Consider the following 16,871-nt stretch of genomic DNA (forward strand, 5'->3'; position numbering starts at 1 on the left):
TAAGTAACACAGACAGAATAAGCAAATATTGAAAGGCAAACAAAAATTTACAAAATCTATAACAAAAAATCAAGGCAAAGACACTTACGAGGTCGATTGAAATATCAAAAGTCGCAGGTCTTGAATCCATTTGACATGAAGAACTGGTCCTTGAAGTCATTTGGATGGTTGGGGAGATCGATGATGCTGGCGGTCTTGGGGAACCGAGTAAGGTAGTAACAACCATCACCTTCAGTTCTGGTGTCTGGGTTGGCCTTGAGGCAGAAAATGAAATGGATGTCCTCTGGAGTGGGGGCCTCCCACTAGGTGATAAGTGTTGGGGGAGTTGGAAAGGAGCTAAATTTACAAAATTAAGGAAGTCTGTGAAATATGATCTCAGCGGGAGGAAGGCACATGCCTTCAGAGGCTCGTCGCTCCAAGCCCCAAAATTTTCCTCTAGGGGGGTGTAGCTCTGTTCACCTTCCATCTTAGGATGGGCGTAGAACTTTGAGTTTGTCTAGATTCCATGGCCCCTCATTATATTATTTACCTAGGCATAGAAATTATCTAGAGACTATTCTCTCAGCCTCATAGAAACTATTGGCATTAACCTCGACCTCCCTCTCCTCCACTGGTCCAAAGTGAGGAATTAGGGGTTTCCGTGACCTGATGGCTCTGGGAAGAAGATCCCACTACGTTCTTCTTCTTTTGGTTGCTTATTTTTTGAACTAATTAAGCTTGCATGGGTACAAAGTAGGGCTAACTATTAGAGGCGACCTAAGGATATTGTTGACCCTCAAATTAGCCAACGACGCAAAGTCAAATATACGATAGGAAATAGCACAACACTTGAAAAGATAATCTAATGGAAAGGAAAAAACACCAAGAATTATAGTGGTTCGGCCCCAGTGATTGGTAATGACCTACGTCCACTTTGTGATATTGTTATTATAGAATCCTAAAGTTGTGATCAAAGAACTAGGGTTCTTGAGTTTCACAGACCTTAGACGTAATACAATCGGATGGTAACAATTCACCTTAGCTCCTTTTCTCTCAATCTTAAGCAAAAAAGCTAGAATGAATCCAAAAAGTCCCTTCCTTGAGCTATTTTATGTGTATTTATAGACTCAAGGAGGGTTACATATGATAACGTGTCTTATCTTATCCTTAATAACCGCGTATCAAGGATAATTATGAAGAAATATTCAAATGCAGTTAATATTAGATTACAACTTAAAAAGGAAATAAATCGGGCTTCACGGCCAGTCTGGTCGTGACAAACATTAACTCTAACAAGGAGGCGCGCTTCTGATCGATAGCCGAACAGCACCTCTGCCTTTTAATTTTTCCACGTGTCAGTCTATGTGTAAGTAATCTTTGCCACATCATCAGTGACCTTTTTTGGGTAAACAGATATAACTATGGATACGGATCATGAAAGTGAAGAGGGTTGGTCCTATTTAATAACTAGAGGAAGGTCCCTGGAGTGAACATATCTCTTTTTAGCATTCCTGCTAGTTCCACTTATGTGGGGTCCCACAGCGATGGTTATTACATCTTCTCCATCAATTGGGGGAGGTCAACCGTCCTCCCTTGCAAGGGGTGTTGCGGCTCAAGGTTGTTGTGTAGATTGGGCCGGAGCTGCCCTTTGGCTCTGCAAAGCCTGCACCTAGTTATTGTTTATGTTTCGAAAGTATTTTCCGAGATAGCCTCTCGAGATCAATCCTTCGATCTCATCTTTTAGTTTTCTGCAGTCCTTAGTTGTGTGACTAATGTCCCTGTGGAACTGACAATATTTGTTTGGATCTCGTTTAGTTCGTTGATTGCGCATTGTTCAGGTCATCTGAATGGAACCTGATTCTCATTTACTACGTATATATTCTCCCAAGTTTCTGTGAGCTCGTATATACGATATAAATGGAGAAATATTTGTCTCCCTTTTTCTTCTTACTCCCATCTGCCTTGGTAGTATTACCTTCATTTTTCTTCCATTTGTGAGAATTGTCACCAGTAGGTTGAGTTGTGGATGGTGCTATTGAACTTGTTGCAGAGTTAATGTTCATCGTTGTACTTATTGAGGCATGAGGTGCTAATTGTAGTGCTGACCTAGCCTCTTCTACATTGATGAACCTCTGAGCTCGAAGGTTGAACTTTGATATTTTTCATACCAGTTTTATTGTATATCATCCCAGAGGGAGCTTGCTAGCAAGATTCAGGCTCGAATAGCCATTAGATGGCTACTATCATCAACATGACGAACCCAGGCTACCTCGATGTTGAATCTGGCGAGATACTTCTTGAGTGGTTCTCTTGGTTATTGCTTGGTGTTTTCCAAGGAGGAAACGTCGGGCTTAATGCTCTTTGCAGCTCAAAACTAATTCTTGAACCCCTTTGACAATTGTTCCCATGGTGAGATCGAATGTCTTCGAAACTTATCGAACCAACTTTTTGCAACTCCTGAAAATGTTGTTGGGAAGAGCATGTATCGGAGCTCGAGGCCAACATTACTGGCCCTCATCACTGTGTTGAATGTGCTCAAGTGGCTACCAGGATCGGTAGTCCCTTCATATGGTGCCACGTGGGGTATCTTAAACCCATATGGGAAACGTGTGCTTGAAATATGAGGAGCAAAAGACTCGAGCTCCTCATTTGAGTTGTAGGTCTTTTCTTTATCCTTTCCCTCTCAAAGGAACCTAAACTATTCATCAAGTTGATTTATCCTCTCCTGGACTGGTTCCACTAAGGTCAGAGCCTGCACTGCTAGGGGTTGGTTATTGTTCAAAGGAACTCCAACTCCTTGTTGTAGTATCAGGTTATAATTAATCCCGTAAACAGGCTATAAGGGCTCCCTTTGGGCATTTAGATGTGATCTTAAGTACGAGTTTAGCTAATTGTATTTCCCCTGGTTCTGGTTTAGGTGGTCTCGAATGTCGGGACCATTATTAGGATAATTCTCATAATACCTAGGTTCAGTGTTATAAAGACTCACCGACCTACTACAATCTTGGTTGTGCTCGAAAAAACTAACAGTCCTTTGTTGTTGTTGTTGTTGTTGTTGTTGTTGTTGTTGTTGTTGTTGTTGTTGTTGTTGGGCGTGGTTTCGAGGTGGATTATCCATGTGTACCCTAATCCCAGTAGCACATGACCTTGACATATAACTCCCAAATGGCTGGGGTTGACTTGCCTGCCTATGCATGTTGTTTGCCCCCATTGGGACCTTGCAATTACCTCTTTGCTCAGGCCTGGGTTGAGGATTTCTGTCTCGACTTGCAAGCCTTACACTTCGGACAGGCCTTTGTTGAACCCCTCTCCAACTCGAGGTCCACTTGGGGCAGGTTGTGGAATGTTTCGAACCGGTGAAGGATACATAATAGAAGATAGAGGATGTCTTATTGGAGATGGTGACGACCTTCCATTGTTTGAGGCTGCTCTCGCAGGCTCTGGTTTAGTATTCCGAGCTGCTTGTGGGGGAGCTCGGTTATAGTGTCCGCAGGAATTTCTCTATTCTGGTTGGTACGGGTTGGGTCTCGAGATGAATCCCTTATCTGGTTAATTCCAGTATTTTCCCTAGCCCTTGCTTGATCCTATCAGGCTCTCTACTCAGCCATTCTAGCCATCATACTTCCTCGAGGTCGTTGCTAGTCCTTCGTGGGGGTGTCTGGGCTTCAACCACCTGTCTCGCCATCTCCTCAATTAACTGAGTAGCCTCGGCTAATCTCTCTCGCAGCCTTTGGTTCTCTAACTCCACCATTGGAATATCTCTCAAGATGGTAGTAATTATGATTTGGTGGCCTAGAACTTTTACCTAGGTCTCACGGTTGACCATGGTGATGGACCCAAAACGGATATGTTTTAAAAATTTATACTCGCAAGCGCACGAATCGTATATGGAATATAGTGTTCGTGTAAGCACGAGATCGAACCCAAAGGAGTTGTCTAAAATAAAAAAGAAAACTATTTTAAACCAAAATTAATAAATTCTAACCTAGTTCTAAAGATTGATGAGAATTTGTAACAATAAAAATAAAATAAAAGACAATAATAAACATAAATTAATGATAGAAATCAAGATAGTAAAAGAAAGATTATTAAGATAATAGAATCCACAAAATATAAGTTCAATAATATTTATAAGTATATTGATTCCCAAGTTTTAGTGATAGTTAAAATAAATCAAACTATCATTTTCCAAATAGATTTATAATTTTAAGCACAAATTACTTCTAAAAAGATAAGATTTTTCTTCACTTTTCAAAAAGTTATAATTTCAAAGTATTTAATGTAAATCAACCTAATGAAATAACAAATAAATCAATGAACATTATTTATAAGAGAAAACATAATAATTTTGTTCTAAGCATGGATGTGTACAATTTAATGAAACATCTTACACAAAGAATATTATGTTTTTGCACTAATGAAGAACAAAGTGTAAATATGTGCTAACAATCCAAAATACATGATATTTAAGATGAAAGAAGATATTTGAAGAAGAAAATTCCATAAACTTTGTTGCAAAAAATGGGAAATCAACATACAAAATAAATACTATCTAGTTACAAATTATTTCATCATCACCTTAATAATCTTAAAAAGACTAGAAACTCATAACTAGAATAGAAAATACAAACAAAAAAATTACAAACATAAATAGGAAAATTTGGAGGATGAACCCCCAAATTTTTCCTCTAAAAACACATAGAAAATTCACAACAAAGAAGAAGAAGAAAATGGAGAGGTCTTCAAAGTGTAGAATGTGTAGTATGGTAACCTCTCCAAGATTGACACCCCTAAATGGTCTTCAAAACTCTCGATTTATAGCCAAAATGAGTATATTAAAATAATCAATTTAAATTAATAATAATATGGAAAATAGAGGTAAATTATAGGATGTAATGATGATGTTTTGGGGTAAAATGTGTAGAAAAAATTGGGTAAAAAGTTGGTATTTTGGAGAAAATGAGACAAGGGAACATTGATGTTTTTTGTTGGGCTCAAGAGAAAAGTGCAGTTGGGCCGAATTGGCTTGGGTGTGTTGGGGGTTTGCTGGTGGACGGTTTGGATGGCTGGCTAGAGGCAAGCCAGGCGTTGGGCTCGGGTTGACCTTGGTGCTGGCAGTGGTGAGGTGGCTGGCACGAGGCAAAAGCTGGAGGCGACAGCTGGCGGTTGGCTGGAGAGAAGTGCTGGCGTTGGGAGGAGGCCCAATTGGCCTGGCTGGGAGTGTGATGGAGCAGCTGGGCGACACGGGCCCAAGTGGTTGTTGGGCTGGACAGAGCTGGAGCACGGGCCTGGGCTTTGGGCTAAAGAGAGAAGGCAAAAATGCCACATTTTTTTCTTGTCTTTCTTTCTTGAAAATGTCATATTTTCCTTCATTTTTCTTTCTTTTCAAGAGCAAAAATGCTATAAATTCCCTACAAAATAAATCATTATAAAATATTTCAACTATAAAATAAATCAATTTAATTCTTTTGAAAATATTAATTATAACTTAATTTATATTTAACATTTAAGTTCAAAATTACATATTTTTACTTCTAACTTAACAATATTAAATTTAAATAATTAAACTATAAAATTTTCCAACAAAATAACTATAAAAACATACAAAAATCTATAAAATTAAAATAAACCTAATAAATTTAAAATTACTTTAAAACTTAATAAATCAATTAAAAACTCAAGAATTAAGCAACAATTAGCACATAAAAAGTGGTAAAATAACTCTATTTTGTAGAGTTATCACATGGTCCCGTGGTGTTGTTACGCACTCCCTTCATCAGGGGTTTGATCATTGACAGACTGCTTGCCAGGCCGTCGAGGATGTTCTTTAGTTCGAGAAGTGTTCTCCTCAGGAATTCAGGGTAGTGGTTGTCCACTTCCAGATCCAGGAATGTTTATTGCAGCCATTTTGAGAAAACGAGAAGTTTGAAAGAATGCTTAATGCTCTCAATGAAAGCACCAAATTATTGACGACGTTTTTCGTCAACTAAAATTAAATAAGAGCGATTAAGCACTTATAAACAACAAAGGAAGAAAAGAAAGAATAAAGATTTTTATGTGGTTAAGTAGTTAAATCTACCTACGTCCGCAAGTCAATTATACTAAGTAGGTATTCTGTGTTTAAAGCTTTGAGAGCAATTTCATAGAGCTTTGAGTACAAATTTGTACATAAGAAATAAATGACTAAATCTAGGTTATTTATAGTCCCAGTTTACAGAATATTCTTCCCTTAATTTTAGGGAAGTTACAAGATATCTCATTTTAATTTGAAATGCAAAAGAATATATTAAAATACAATCAAATGTATTAATTAAGTAAATATCCCTTAAAAATAGGGTTGTTTGCACACAATTTTAACTAAGCCCATAATTGTAGGGATTTGTAACCGCATACACGATGTTACTCCAACGCCCTTTCGAGCTTGCTTCATGTTTCGAGCTCATCGAAACATTAACATCGCATCCTTACCGTCAAACTTTCAAGACTATCCTTTGGAGGGAACCTTCGCCTTCGAGCTCACATTGTATGCTCGGGTGTCAGTGATATGGCACCTTAGAGTGATTGATTATTTGCATAAGTAAACTATGTTGATTATTCTCTGCATATTTGATATCCACACTTTCAAGCTTACATTTCGAAGCTGCTATTTATGTATCAAAATTTGAGGTGTAACAACTTGAGAATCCTCAATTCAGCGTCGTTCTCTCCATCTAGCAAAACCCTAATCCCAAAGTGTATAAATTTTAGTTTTTTTTAAAGAAAAAAATCAGTTTTAATGTAATATATATTTTTAATTTATTTTCTGTTTTAATATTTATTTCTATTTTAAATAATAAATTTTCTAATTTAAAATCAATTAATATAATTTTATTTTTTAAATTATGAAATGGCCGAATTAGATGATGATAGGTGTTATCACAATCACCACCTAACGGAGAGTAACAGATGAGCATTAATGAAATAACTGTTTTACTAATATTTGGTACTTTCACCACACAAAAAAATGAGTATATCTTGTGTACAAACACGAAAGTACGTTGCCGCATTTACCCCTTATTCAAACTATCTTAATTTATAATTCTTAATAAATTAACGAGTTGCATATTTTTATTTATTTATTTTTGTAGAAAGAGATTTAATTTTATTTAGTAGAGATAGGTAGTGTAATTATACGACATATTTTTATTTGTAAAATGTTAAAAAGTTAGTTTACAATGTATATAAATTTACTTAAGTGTAAATAAATAAAACATAAAATATCAAATGTCATCTGCTACTTTAGATTAACACAGTTACATTTCATTAATCCTAAACACCTAATACAAAAAATGCGTGAGACATTTGAGAACAGTGCTCTCAAGTCCCTAACAAAACATAAGTTTCAAAATTCATTTCTATTTTAGATTAACACACTTATTTCATTAATCTAATAATTTACAATATATATGAGAAAGGAACCGTGATTTTGTTTTTTAAAATTGTTACAAAATGTACTTATACATGTGCAACTCCAAATTATGAAATAATCTTGTTATTGTAAAATGAAATTGAAGTTTTAAAAAAGAAATTTACTCATTTGGTATATTGAGCTTAAATTTGGTGACAAATAACAGAGTACCAAATAGGGTAGGACTATTATCAAGAATATACATTTTTTTTATTGATTTTTAAATTGCAGAATACCAAATAATCATTATTAAAAATATAAATACTAAAATTATACTTTATTAAAATGTAAGTTAGGCACAACTCATAGGAGCAAGTTTTATAAATGGCACTACAAAGTGTTTCAGCAGCACCAAAATTTCGCCAAGCGCCATAACACTTGTTATATTATGGTCGGTCATTGTTAATTGGGTTTATATTTTTTTGGACCCTGTGTTTTGTCTCATTACATGTTTAGACCCTGTATTTTGATAAATTATTTTTTGGACCCTATGTTTTGTAAAATAGTTAAAATAGAACCCTAAACCCGATTTTGGTTAATGATTTCTCAACTAAAATCACAAATAATTTACCAAACTAACAATTCAGAACAAAAATAAAATTATTCTGCTTAAAAACTGTGTTGTTATATTCAGTTTTTTCTTTATTAAAATTGAGTTTAGGGTTCTATTTTAACAACTTTACAAAATATAAGGTCCAAAAAGTAATTTGTCAAAATACAGGATCCAAACAGGTAATGAGACAAAATACAAGGTCTAAAAAAGTATAAATCATTGTTAATTTGGTCACTAAAATATGATAGGGAAAGAAAAAAATCAAGATCATCATATGAATAAGAAAAACAAAATATAAATATAAAGCAATGAGAATATATTGACATAAATAAAGAGTAATCCATTTGTATTGTCTCGACAATACAACATTCTCTCAAGCTTCATTATCCAATGCCACACGACCTTTTTAAATATATTTTCTAATTAGTATTACCAGAAAGTATTTAATAATATTATCCCATCTGAATCAGGTATTTTAAACATGCCCTCAAAGAATATAGTGCTAATTTGTAATGGAAAATATATTCATGATTGACTAAACTTGTATTCACTTTGTGCTTTTACCGTGAAAAAGCAATTAAGGTGTTGGTCCTAACGTTTTATTCATTGTCCATATTGCCCACTTTTTTTTTTCACTTTAGCTACATGTAGGGTTTATTTGCAGTAAAAATTGCCAAACTATCATGTTTTTTATACTTGGATCTTTAATTTCATCAACTTTGAATTTAAATTTCTAACTTCTTAAAAAGTTAACAAGGTTTGTCCTTTTTTACTTTCCATCCAAACTTTTATTAAAAATCTAGAATTATGTGGCTAAACTCTTTAATTTATACATCATTTTGTTTGGGAAATTTCATATTATATGCATGATAACTAAGTAAAATTTTGTAATATGCCAACATAAGTTACTATCTCAAATATATGACAATTTCAATTTTTTAGATAAAAACACTTTTAACATTCAAACACTCATTTTCTCTCTCTAAAGTCTCTCATTCTTTCACTCTCTCTAACATTCTAATCTTGTAGATCTGGAAAAAATACCAAAATTTAAAAAAATAAATAAATCATCTGAAACTGACATTTGAGTGAAAAAATATGAACTTCCAAAGTTTTCGTCAAATTTGAGTGCAGAGCATCGAAATTGCATCGAAAAAACATCGTTTTGGACAAAAATCAAGTTTTCATGATTGTATCGCAACAACATCGAAACACCATCGATTTTGCATCGAAAAGTCATCGTCTTGGCCAAAAAATAAGTTTTCATGCCTGCATCATAAGAGCATCGAAACACCATTGATTTTGCATCGAAATTGCATCGAAATACCATCAAAAAAGTATCTAAATTGCATCAAAACGATGCCTTTTCGATGGTGAAAATCGATGCAATTTCGATGCTCTTGCGATGCAATCATGAAACTTAATTTTTGGCAAAAAAAATTCTTTTTTTAATGCAAAATCGATGCAATTTGATGCAAAATCGATGATGTTTCGATGCAAAATCGATGGTGTTTCAATGTTCTTGCGATGAAAACGTGAAAACTTGTTTTTTTGCCAAAACGATGCTTTTTTATGCAAAATCGATGGTGTTTCAATGCAAAATCGATGGTGCCACTACAAGAAAAAATTCTTTTAATAAAACCAAAAATGTGTTATCAAAACATACCATAACACTTTTTGATGTGTTAAGACTGACTATGTTATCGTAGGTCAGGGTACTTTACATAACACTTTATCATTGTTATACAGATGTGTTATTATACTGTCAACGATAACACACTTTCTGTGTTACTTTAATAAATAGATAAGTATTTAATTATATTATTTATAGTCGATTATATAATACATTTCAATACTTATAAATTTGTGTTATACTACACTTTAGTATAACACATTATTTGTGTTATATAATAAAGTTTGCATAACAAAATTCTTTACTTATAAAAAGTGTTATTGTAATAGATATTATAACACATTTTTTGTATTATTTTAATATTTAGATAAGTTTAAATTCTCATTATATAATCATTTATATAACACTAATTTATTCTATTATATTTTTATTTTTTATTTATATAATTAAAATTAGCTTTCTAATATATACTAGCATTGTCAAATGAACTTGATTTTCAAATAACAAAAAGTAAAAATATTCAACATTGTATTAACAATCCACAAATTAGTTTAAAATATTCAACACTATCATCAACAACAAAATGTTCTTTAAGTATTCAAGTAGTCTTAAATATTCAACATATTGAAAAGTTACTACTTTCAGTACAAAATATTCTACAGCTGCCCAACACAAAGCCTTCAAAATTAAGTATCATTTTCTATTTCGCTTGTCACATCTACAAAATAAACAAAGAAATATTTTATTGTTATTATCTAGCATCACAAATTACTTCAAGAAAAATGCTATGGAAATTATTTCCAAGAGAGGACACCAAATACAAAAGACAATCACAAATGCAAAGCCAAGGACAATAAAAAATGTGAATACAAAAGCAATGGAAATTCCCTCTGATTTCTCTTTTCCAGAAAAAGAAAAATTTCTATCAAACTTTATAATGTATTTCCAAACTAAAAAAAGCCAAGAACCCAATTTAATTGAACACAGAAATCAAATCCCTTTTATAAAGAATAAACTAAGCAACATTGATGATATAATTGTTTCACAAGTACTATTTTTCTCTACTGTATGCACACAAAGCTTAATTAATTAATAGTAAGAAATCAATTATATAGAAAGCTCATTCAATAGAAAAATCATAACAATAATCTAAATGCAGATAATACTAACATACATGAATGATCCTGATTATTGATTTTGAAATCTTAATAGTATAAGGTTAAAATAGATGGATGGCTTTTTTAAAAGAAATAGAAGGAAATCTTGCATTCCAACCCAAAACAAGCCTACCTAGCGCTTGTTTCATAGGATCTTTCACCCCCAAAACAAAAATGATGCAAAATGAGTTGATTATTAATGGAATATAAAGCCAATCATCAATGATGTAATCTGAAGAATATAAAGCTATAATACCTGAAGAAATCTGATTCAGAAACTCATTTCGGCCAAGTTGAGTGGTATCTGATTTTAAACAAGAAACTTGGAGAGTATTGTCTACTATAACATCCTCCAACTCTCACTCTTGCTTTGGCTCGTTCTCTCCATTTCCCATTCCAACTGTTTCATATATAAATATATGTGTGTGTGTGTGTGCGCGCGCATGTGCTTACAAATTCATATGGATATATGCTTGAAAATTATACAATATAACAAATAGGTTCAATCTATGAAAAATAATTTCTGCAACTAAAAAAATAAGATGTCGAAACCATTATCTTACCACTCCGCGTCCATGGCAAAGAGATTCAGCCCCACCCTTCCGCCCAAATTGGATTAGTGAAATGAGCAAGGTATTCTATTTCAAATTAATAGGCTATAAAGAATGACAAAGCATATCTATACAAAGTTTAAGGATATAAAGCATTGTATAGTACTTAGTCTGTTTTTAGTTTATCTTCAATTTTAATGAATGGTGTTCTGTTCACATTTCAAGCTTTAATTTAATTTGACATTTCAAGCACAGAAAAGTTGAAGGTAAAAAGTTCTTAAAGTTGTTTTTCCTTTGTAGAAAGGATATATCAACCGCGTGCTTTTACATCACACTTAATTTGAAGAATCTTAGTAGTGACATTGATAAAATACAGCTAGATTGACTCTAGTCACTGCTAGTCAGAGCTCTTTAGAGAGAAACATCTAAGTATTATCTAATCTCATCACATTAAAATATAAATAAACAATAATGCAAAACTCAAAGGAATACTGGTAACTAAGTTTTCAAACTATTAAGTCAGTTTTTCATCTTACAATAGTTAGTTTTAACAGAGTTATTGCTCTCTTTATTTTGAACCAGAATTAAGGGCTTGAAAGATCAAATAAGTAATATCCCTTTGTTCCTCAATTTAAAATTGGAATAAAGAACCTGAAATAAAACCACAAGCAAATCAATTTCACTCTCAATCAATGTCCAATGTAGCACACACCAATTATGGACATAAAATTCACACTTTGCATAATTGTAATAAACATATATGCGAATAAATATAACAGAGATAACAATTTAAGAGTGGAAAAATGTCTGAACAAGATAATATAACCAAATATTAGTACAAAACTTGCAAATAAATACCAAATGAGTTACATTACAGTATCCAGAAAATGAAATTATATGTATTACATGTACAGAATACAGTACATAGTACAGCAACACTTGAAGTCAAGGATACGATTCTACAGGAAATTTTGTAAAATATATTCAAGAACTACTTTAAACAAATACATCTTGGGAGAAGAAAATCAAGAAAATGAAATGAACAGCCTCTACAATATCAAGGCATTGTATCAATCCATGATTATTTCTTAGTATTTATAGACACAAGATGATTAATAGCAAGCATGCCTCTTAATGAGACTACGCAATGTATCAAGATGAACTTTGTTCAAATCATTGACAATTTGATGAATCAAGATTCAAAAGGTCACAGCGAAGAAATTAGTATCATGCAAGTAAAAGTTAGAAATAAACTCAGTACGCATGTGTTCAAAAAGGAACAAGCAAATGATTAGAAAAGAATAAGATAATGATTATGTAAAAGCTTACTTGCTTCAGAAGCTCTGCTTTTGTCGCATAAGGAGAGCATTGCAACAACATCAAAAGATTAGACATAAAATGCTCTTTACCATGCAAGAAGTCCAACGTACCTGTCAATGTATTAAATTCATAATGAAGCTACAATAAAATTAATACACAAGTCAAGCACCACACAACCAAAATTATTCACAAGGCAAATGAAACTACAAAACATTAAATTTATTTACTCATTTGCTGATTTTCTCCAAAACAAAGTAGCAGAGCAGGCATTAGATGAACAAGAATCCATAAAAGCAAAAGGACTACTAAATACTAAATTTGGCCACACAAAAAAAAAATTACCTACCATAGGTACAACTATTCTGTCATAGTTTCCTTTTCTAAAGAATGTATAAGAGAGAAGTCTGATGCTTTGAGTCAATACCCTGCACACAAGAATAAGGGGATAAGACCTATTCTAATTATTCATCATGCATGCATAAGCCATGACGTTAATTTAAAGTAATATTCAAGCTGTGAATTGCATATACCTAAATTTAATACATTCAAGAGGGAAAATCATAAAAATTTGCCATCTTCCCTTCCTTTCCAACAACAATATAATATATATTTATATATAAATGAATATAGTACAAAAAATAAGCATATGTATTTCAACAATATATATATATATATATATGTATATTTATTAATATGAAACTGAAAACTAAAAACCATAGATGAGATTTTGAGAGACGCACAGAGAAGAAGAACATGATAGCTGGTAGGGCACTTGTTCTTGCTTATGGTTGGCAACAAAGAAAAATAGAGAGATTAAGAAAGTTGTACATGGTTCCAATCCAAGCATTTAAAAATCAACATAAAGAAATATGGGCAGAATACTGCTAGTAATATCAACAGAAATGACAAATGATACTACTTCAAGGGTAAAAAAAATAACATAACATTCAAAAAATGCACCTCTATTTCAATATACATAGGGACAATGCATTCGGAAGGAGAAGGAGATTTTCTGTAAGAGTCCTAAAGAAATTTAAAAAACAGGTTTTGTGTAGAGAACCCAATAAATCAAAAACTCTTGTGACAATTATTAAGTATATGGAGAAGGAGATTTTCAATATACATAGGGAAAATGCATTCGGAAAACCATATCTTCAAACAAATCTAGAATTTATTGCACCTATATCTAACAAACCAGCAAACCCCTATTTTTTCCAAGAAAGAAACACTAACTCCATGTTTCTAAAATGAAACAATATAAAGTGAGCACATTAGTCATTGTTTCCAAAAGATACTTCTGTCATAATACACTTAAAATGAAAAAGCAATAATGGAAAATTAATTGTAATACTTTTTGAGTTCAAGATAAGCAAAAAAGAAAAATCTGAATTGATTAGTGATTTTGATTAATCTAATATTTATAATATATTAACCATGGTTAATTATATGACTATCCTGTGATATGTTTAATGGGAAATTGAGAGTCAACATAAACTTTAGTTTCAGGCATGGGAAACTTTATTCTACATAAGTTTCTAATATATTTACCATGGTTGAATGGCACACTTGTCATTTGAGAATACTGGTGGAACACTAATTATTTAACTCATGAACAAATGAATGGCACACTAAATATTGAGAATACTAGCAGCTTCATTACATTACAATACTTCTATCTCTATATCAATGGAATAAAAAGATTTTCATACACTGATTTAGTTATGATCACAAGTCTTTTCAATAATACAATGGATCTTATATATATAAAGAGGCATCCAAAAGAAAAGAAAAGTTTCTTTTGTAAGTGAGCTTTTATCATTGGGTCAATCTACTAGTTGATTTGTGTGCAAAAGCTCATATCCTTGTAGCCCAAACTATAATAGCTCAACAATACTATCAATCAAGACAATTAAGGGGGAAAAAACAGAGAATCAATATTTGAATGCAAGAACCCAAAATTTATTGTTCATTCTCAATAAATAAGTAAGCATTCACCTATATAGGACTTATAGGACATATAGGACCTTCAAGAGCAGAAGGGCAAAGGCAATCTTCTGATGTTCAATACCAAATTCTTGTAGTGATTTATGTCATAGAATGACCCATTGGAATAAATTTCAATAAATGAAAAACAAAAACTGTTCAAGGAAATAACAAAATTTATTGAAAAATAACAAAATTTACCATAAGTTTGCAGCAGCACAATAACAACAGAAAGCAGTGGAAGTGAAAAGGCTTGAAGTAGTGGCATGGAAGCAATTTACCCAGCTGCAAAAACAAGAATTTCATAACCAATTATAACAGAATCAGTTAAAACAAGTATTATAAGATAATAAGATAAATTCATGGGATACCATTCTATCTACTGAGATCCTAGTAAGCTTAGGAAAATTAACAGCAAACTAGCAATGATGGGTATTTTTGTTCCCTTTCACTGTAACAAAGTAATACTTATAATGATGATAACAAATTAAGCTCACAATTCAAATCTTATCTAATAACAGATTTCACCTGCTTCATCTTTCTGTTAGATTCACATAATCATAAACTAACCTCAGCAAGAGGAAAGGCATACTAATACACATTTTCTCAAATCAAATTGGATTATCAATTAATCATGAACAAATCAAGACAATAAGGTTCTTACTGCGTTCTTATATGAAACATAAAGCTACAAATGTGCAAGTTCGAAGTCATATTGCAAGGCCATTGAAATCTTTAAACAAAAATTTGCTCACCAAGCTAGCTTTATGCCTTTTTTTTTTTTATTTCTGCCAGCAAAGGTTCAAGTTATCCTTTCCCGTGTAGCTTCACAGTTTCTGCATAGGAAATAAGCAGCCACAAAAGTCTTTTTTTTTTCCTAAGCAAAGTGCATATTGCCAAAATATAGAGAGATCTCATTCATGGGCATGCTTGGATATTTTTTATGAATTAAATATATTTCTTTCTTTTTTTTCTATTTTTTTAAAAAGGCAAAACATAAAAGTAAAAAATTGTTATCATACAAGGCCAAAGGTTTTCTAAAGAAAATAAAGTTTTCCTAAAAAAATAATATAGTGAGGGTTTTGGCTAGTATATTAGTGTTTGCAAATTAAAAGGAAAAAAACTAGTATAGGAAGAAGTTGTACCTGAACAGCCACCAATGTGTTTGCCCCTTCCTCATCAAAAAAGAAAAACTTGAGATTTTAGTCTCACTAGACATCAATTCAAATAAAACATTGTATTGCAACTAAAGGAAAGCAAGAACATTGTGCTGCAAGTTGAAAATGCACTGATTTCTGTTCTAAAAGTGGACTTCATGATAGAAAATGACCTTAAAAAAAGAGTCAGCTTTAACAATAATAGCCAGACGAAATCAAGCATACTGCTAGTGGTCTAACAGTCCAGATGTATTTTGCATGCCAATACACATATCATATGTTTGCTAATACTATGCATTTGAAAAGGGGAATTCTTTCTGCCTTTTCTACATGTGAACATCAGTCAATGCTAAAAGTACAAAAAATGATAACGATAAAATTTATAATGGAGAACAGTCTACCATGTTGCAATGAATAAGGGAAAAGAAAAATGCATTTCTCATCTTTTGTGCAAATAAAATTCAAGATGTTCTCGAGTAGTTATCAAGCATTAAAAGGCCCTACTTATTAATAAAAACATTGGGTACAGTATGTTGTCCTGTAAGCCTCTCCAAAAGTTTCTGTAACTGTGGCCCCTAGGAACCTGAGGGAGTAGAATACAAGTTTAAAATAAAAAATGATGAAACATCAGAAGAGAAAGTACTGTCTCTAAAAATTAATCACAATGAAGTACCAAAGAGAAGAAAAGTAAAAAGAATTCAATTCACATCTGAATAAGCAAGGTGGAGATACTTTGGAATATCTAACTATACATCAGTTAAAAAGGCAAATTTGCCCAGATAGATGTCACTTATAGTATATTAACATAACTTATTTTTATTAGTTCCTTATTATGTAAGAAAATAAAGAGAATACAAGAACTCAATCCCAAAATACTAATTCTTGGCGTGTAATCCCTCGTGTTTTGTTGTATTAAAAATCTCAGATTGGTTAGTGGTTACAGTGTTGTTCACCAAGAAAACTATATCCAGCAGTGGAGGGTGTGTGTGACCTGGTAACCAAAACCAGGTTGGTGTTCTTGGACATTCTGTTTTGACAATGACTACTTTTGACAATTGTGCTTATTCACACTTCCATAAATAATACAACGT

General features: G+C 32.5%; 1 long non-coding RNA gene across 1 annotated transcript; it reads right to left on the reverse strand.

Moving 5' to 3' along the window:
* Positions 1–15,224: 15,224 nt before the first annotated feature.
* Positions 15,225–15,806, reverse strand: LOC133830252 (uncharacterized). The gene is made up of 2 exons (XR_009891978.1): positions 15,769–15,806; positions 15,225–15,459 (listed from the first exon to the last, which is right to left on the reverse strand). It is a non-coding gene; the product is annotated as an uncharacterized LOC133830252 (long non-coding RNA).
* Positions 15,807–16,871: the final 1,065 nt, after the last annotated feature.

The sequence above is a fragment of the Humulus lupulus genome, chromosome 1, assembly GCF_963169125.1.
Source record: "Humulus lupulus chromosome 1, drHumLupu1.1, whole genome shotgun sequence".
In the NCBI taxonomy this organism is placed as follows: Eukaryota; Viridiplantae; Streptophyta; class Magnoliopsida; order Rosales; family Cannabaceae; genus Humulus; species Humulus lupulus.